The following is a 6,178-nucleotide window of genomic DNA, read 5'->3' as shown; positions in this document are numbered from 1 at the left end:
AACAGGGTTGCGCCCAGGCTCAAAAAGGAGATGTAAGGTTTCAACTGAGAAAAAGTGAGTTTTATTTTTGGTGGAGCTATGTGGAAGTGAGAGAGTCTCTCATCCTCAGTCGTACTCATACTTTTTTATTTATTTATTTTTTATTTGAGCCCCCAAAGTCTTGTTCTCTAAAAGCCATTGTTCATTTAAAACAGCATTATTATGTACTCAAGCATCATTTAGGACAATTTTAACATTTAACATTTTTATTTTAACTACAACAACCAGAACTACCCGCCAACAGTCTCCTGATTCTTATTCAAAGGTTAATGCATCCTGATTGCTGCACCAGATGTGTCACCACCCATTTTCAGCGAAGCTCATCCAGCTAGAAGAGCTACTGCATGAGAGGAAATAGAAATACTCTTCAGATGCAACTACTATATCGAAGGCTGTTGTCATAAAAGGATTTATAGTTTCATGTGTAGTTATTTACATTTTGCACAAGTCACAGCAGACCTGAGCCTGATTAACTCTGACACAGCATGGGGGTGGGCTGAAAAGCAGCTTGCAGAGTGCAACAGCTGTGGGCAGGCTAAAACAACCTCGGCAGTGTGAAGACGTGAGATTTGTTGATATGCTGCGTAGGGCTGCGTAAGCTGAGCCATGAAGTTGGTTGATACTGAGATCAGCTGATCTGTGGGCGAAGTTTAACTCCTTAGACTCTCGATATGCTCGATAAATTTCAAATGAGGGAATAAACAAAACTGTTGTAACTCAGGTAGACAGAGTCACTGCAGGCTTTTAAAACAAGTGAAATGTGTAACGATGGGTGGAAAGCTTTACACTAACACTAGTTTGAACAATGGTTCTTTACAGAGGAAGCTGCAGTCAGGGACCCTCTAAAAGCATTGCGTGGTCAGTAAACGATTATAGGAAAGCATTGAGATTATACTATAGGTTGTAGGTAAAAGATAAAACGTCTTAAAACTGAAGCCAATGCATGATTGGGTTAAATCTGCATCATTTGTAATAGCCAACAAGGTTTAATGGCTGTGGTAGCAAAAATATGTCTGGCTCTATAGCACTTTATAAGAAAACAGGCTTTCCTCTGTGAGCTCCATAGAAACTTGCCTGATTAGTTTATGGGCTCACTCAGCAGTTATAATCTTTGTGAATACAACAGGATGTTCATTTTGTAAATTATTGTCCACACTAGAGTAAAAAAAGATGGTAAAGTAGGATATTTATTTCAGTCAAGGCCATCCTTCGATCATCAAAACAGAGACACCGATGACCAAAACACTGAGCCTCAACAGGACTTCACTAAACTGTTAGTAACATCACAGTGGTTATATCTATCTGTGCCTAACTTTATTTTAAATTTCTTTTAATTTAGAGGTGATACTTTATGCTAATTTATATCACACAGAAGAACAACAATTATATTAAAAAGCCTCTCAAATCAATAAAATTGTTGCAAAAGACTGAAAATTTTCTAAAGGTCTCTTTATGAAAAAAAATTATCTCAATGACACTGAATACTTTTCAGTTTACACTGGAAAACGTACACTACATCTATCTTTTGGGAGCACTTATATCAGAGGTTGCATTTGGTCAAATCCCCATATATCTGCTTGAAAGAGGTTATAAAAGCACTTTCCCACAAACTTTAATGCTCAAGACTCTTGGCGTGTCTGCTTTAGCACACTTTAAAGGATTGATGGACAAAGTCATGCCCAGCTGAAATGCTTTTTTATGTCTTCTTATTTGAATGTACCTCTTTCCTTAAGCCAGCTCTGAACTCGTTTCCTCAGGACCCTCTTTGGAGCTTCTGCTTGCGTGTATTATCTAGCATAAGAAGGCTTAACTCCCATGAAAAATCAAGGAGGTATTAACAGTGAAGTTGTGAGATTTGTGGGGTATGTGTACAGCATCACTTCATAGTTAAAAGTGGCACATGTGCAGAACACAACTGCCAGGTTTGTCTTTATTTACATTTAAGTTGCCTGCTTTTTATGGCCTGCGGGTTAATAAAGGAACATCTGATTGAACCCAACCTTTTAATTTTCATATGGATGCATTAATGGATGCACTTTAACAGTTAAATGGGTCCTCGCAAACATAAAAGCACAAACTCACTCTCACATAAACAATGTGGGACTGAGGATTAATGACACTTCAAAGGGAGGAAGCTGCTCAGTGGCCAGTTTCCTGTCCTGGCCCATTTGGTGGCATCTCTGTGGGTGACGAGGGCGTCGTGAGCCATGTGGTGGCTATTTGGACAGAGGTGATCTGTCTGAGGTGCCTGCTGATGTAGCAGCACTTTGCATTCTGCAGGTTAAGTTAAACAATAAGTGGCACAGGGTTAAAGCTCTGAGACTGAGCAGATGATTTGGCTTAAATTGTCTAAGATGTAAAAATGTGCATGGGCCAGACATGCATGCTGTGATTAACTTACAGACAGCTATCTTCAGTGTATTCCTAAGACGTACATTTCTTTTGGGGTCTTGCACAGTAATGAACTTAAATATCACCAGACTCTGCAGCTCTGTTGACCTCTAAAGAACTTTTTAAGAAGTTTCAGCTGAGCGTCTTTTGCCACACACAGATTTTAGTCACTATAAGATCTTGCAATCACTGTTTTCCACCCATGAGTGTATTGTCTTAAGACCTGCTGGTTAACCTAAACATGCTCAGACCGTCGTGTCCTCCTCGTGTTTATTTAACTCTCTGTGCTGACCTTTACCCCTCTCCCCACCACTCCTCTGCCAGTTACGACGCCTTTTGTTTGGAGTTTACATCTGGTTGGAGGAATACCATGCACAAGCATTATTCTGTTTTAGTGCTCACAATCTTGCTAACAAAAGACGGACAGCGGTGTAAAAAAAAAAAAAAGAGGACAATGTTCACAAAGTCTTAAACATGTCAGAATTGTTGATCGAGTGCCACAGCTGCTTGGTGTACGTGAAGTCTTGTTTTGCTTTAGCTCCAATGTGCCGTTGCTCTGATTGATGTCTGGTTCGTGGCTGAATCCTGGCAAGCCGTGGAGGTCTGTGTTGTGGATCGTAGCCATCTGCTGGCACGGTGTGGACAGCTCAGAGCTCTATCATATTGTTTACTAAAGAGGGCAGTCATAACACTGCACTGGAAATTCTTAAGTGTATGATGAGAATGCCAGGGATGGAGAGGGTGCAGTATTCCCTTATATTAAAGCTTATTATTTGTTGTGTCTCATAGGAAGACATTCTCCTGTATTTCCAGCTGGCTCGGGGACTCATAGCCTTTGGCAGAATGCCCTTCCTGTAGTTGAATGGCTGCACCACAGAAGGAGGTGGCATTATGAAAAGCTGCAGAGAGACTTAGAGGTCAATCAGCCAAAAGGTCTCCACATAAACAGCTCGAACTAACACATTCAAGCTGTCTATGAAAACAAACACTGGAAAGTAAGGGTTTAAGGTTTGCATGCGGGTCAGAGTCTTTAAGATGCAGCGCTAGAGAGTATGTCATGGCTGGATGGCAGCGCTGCCACCTGCAATAATACTGAACACTGTAAAAGTCGAGGTATTTGTTGGAACAAGACTGAAAATTAGGACAGTGTGCTGGTTTAAAAGCCCCATAATTCCTGATATTAAAGTGGCACTCTAATCCAAAATCACAACTTTGCCTCAGAAACTTTATAATCCGTAAAGCATTTACAGCAAAACCCGTCTATCTTGAATCCCATGAGATAACTGTAGTGTTAGTAATGTGGTATAGAAGCATCTTATCTGTCAAACATACTGAATTTACTAAAACCAAACAGGAATCCCCCAGGTAGAAAATCAAGCCAAAGGGGAGGTGCTAAGAAATTATAGTTTCATCGGTAGAAGCTGCTTTTATGTTAAACTGCTTAACGCTACAATGGAAATTTTTACAGTCTACAAATACAGCTGTGGTCCCTTCATAACAGCTAAACATGGGCTAGATTCACACATTTAGTAACAGGTATGGTGAGTAAAATCCTGGTGTTTTATATGTATCTGTTACATGTATTTGTATTTAGTGCTAATAAGCAGGTGTCTTTGTCTGGTTAAACTAGCTAACTTAGCATGCCGCCTTCTTGCAACAATATGATAACTTTAGTTTCATTAAAACGCCAACATGGCGGCTGACAAAATGCTAAAATACAGGCTTCAGAGCGGGCCTTGATATACCAAAGAGGTATGTCCATCTTTTACATACACTATGAGCACAGTTAGCATTATGCTAATCATGTCTGCATTTTACAAGTTAAAAGCAATCTCTTAAACCCACCACTTTAGGGGATTGATATTAGATAGGCATGGAATATTACTGCATTTGTTGCACCTTTAGAAAGCAATGTGTTCACGTAGCAGCTTTTTAATGTTTCTAAATAATTTTGCCACATTTTCATTTTGTGGTCAACCTTTATTTACAGTGTTGCTTCACTCCGTTGAGTTTTGTAGGCCTTTGTTTAAGCACAGTTCTGTTAAGGTGCTTTCAGGTTGAGGTCTGAGCATCTGCAACACCTTGATGCTTTTGTCTTTTTGGTTGGGATCATTGTCCTGTTGCATGATCTAGAATAGTTTGGTAAACAGAGGAGTTCATAGACTTCATGAACGCAGGTGCTCAGGTCCCGTGGCTGCAAAACAAGCCCAAATCATCGCCCCTCCAACACTGTGCTTTGACAATTGGTATGAATATGTTTGTGCTGGTATGGTATGCTGTGTTTGGTTTTCACTAGATGTGGGACTGTGCATTACGACCAAACCTCTCCATCTGGGGCCATCTGTCCAAAGGTGAAGGATTCTTGTGGTTTGCTCTGTTGTAATTTTGCAAACCTAAGCCCTGCTTTTATTTTGTAAGTCTTTCTAATTGTACTTTTGTATTTAACATGCTAGCCTTTTGGGTTTTTCCACATCACTGCACATTCTGACCATTGGGGTGAATTTGCTGGAACATCTACTTCTGGGAAGATTGTGACCTTTTCCAGTCCAGCAAACTGACAGAAATTCTGCTTTGTAGAGGTGGTGACACCTGCCAATGATAAGTTTATAAAGTACAGTTGTTCAGCAGCACCTGGCTGCTACTTACCATCTTAATTCCTATGGAAGTGAGGGTGCACGTTATTTCGAATCCTGTAAAAATGTTTTACTTTATTTCTGGTCTTTCTTTTGCAAATGACTGTATTTGCTGTGTTTTGTTTCTTTTTATACATTTTTGCTCATTTTGTACCAGTAATAAACAATCAGAGCAAACATACTTCAAAGGTTTTCATTACAGATGTAAGATGTCATCAACAGCCACCCGAATAAAACAAAAATCTGCCATACAGTTGACACAGAACAGATGCAGATTTCGCTGAAGCTAATCACCTCAGTCTGCACAAATGCAATTTTCTTCTCAAATGAAAACCTATAACCCTGTGTCTATATGCTAAATATAGCAAAACTTTATTATTATTATTATCATTATTATTATGTTACATTGTGGGTTTTTTGTCACACTGTCACTTTGCTGCTCTTGTTTGCACATTTGCACATGCACTTTGTTGTCTGCTGTCTGTATAAAAAAAAAGTCTTCCTTAGATAGTTAGTTTTTGTTAATTTATGTTGTAATTTATGTTAGGTCAGTCTGTCTTGTCTCTGCTAGCCAGCTAACTAGGCCTCTTAGTTAGCTAGTTTAGTGTTTTCTGTTAATTTATGTTGTAAATTTATGTTGCATGTAGCATCTTGGTCCTGGAGGAACGTTGTTTCACTTCACTGTGTACTAACTGTATATAGTTGAAGTGACAATAAAGCCAACTTGACTTGACTTGACTGGGGTGGCTGTAGCTCAGGTGGCAGAGCAGGTCAGCCACTAATCAGAAGGTCGGTGGTTCGATCCCAGGCTGCCTCCTGGCTGCATGCCAAATATCCTTGGGCAAGATACTAACCCCATGTTTGCCTACTGGTGGTGGTCAGAGGGCCCGGTGGCACCTGTGTCCAGCAGCCTCGCCTCTGTCAGTGCACCCCAGGGCAGCTGTGGCTACAATGTAGCTTGCCATCGCCAGTGTGTGAATGTGTGTGTGGATGGGTGAATGACTGAATGTAGTGTAAAGTGCTTTGGGGTCCTATGGACTAGAAAAGCGCTATACAAATGCAGGCCATTTACCCTTGACTTGACTTGACCACCACCAATTAGGAACATTAGGGAT

This window comes from Rhamphochromis sp. 'chilingali', assembly GCF_963969265.1.
Source record: "Rhamphochromis sp. 'chilingali' genome assembly, chromosome: 11".
NCBI classification, from domain to species: Eukaryota; Metazoa; Chordata; class Actinopteri; order Cichliformes; family Cichlidae; genus Rhamphochromis; species Rhamphochromis sp. 'chilingali'.
The sequence above is the reverse complement of the archived record's forward strand: the minus strand, read 5'-3'. Positions refer to the sequence as shown.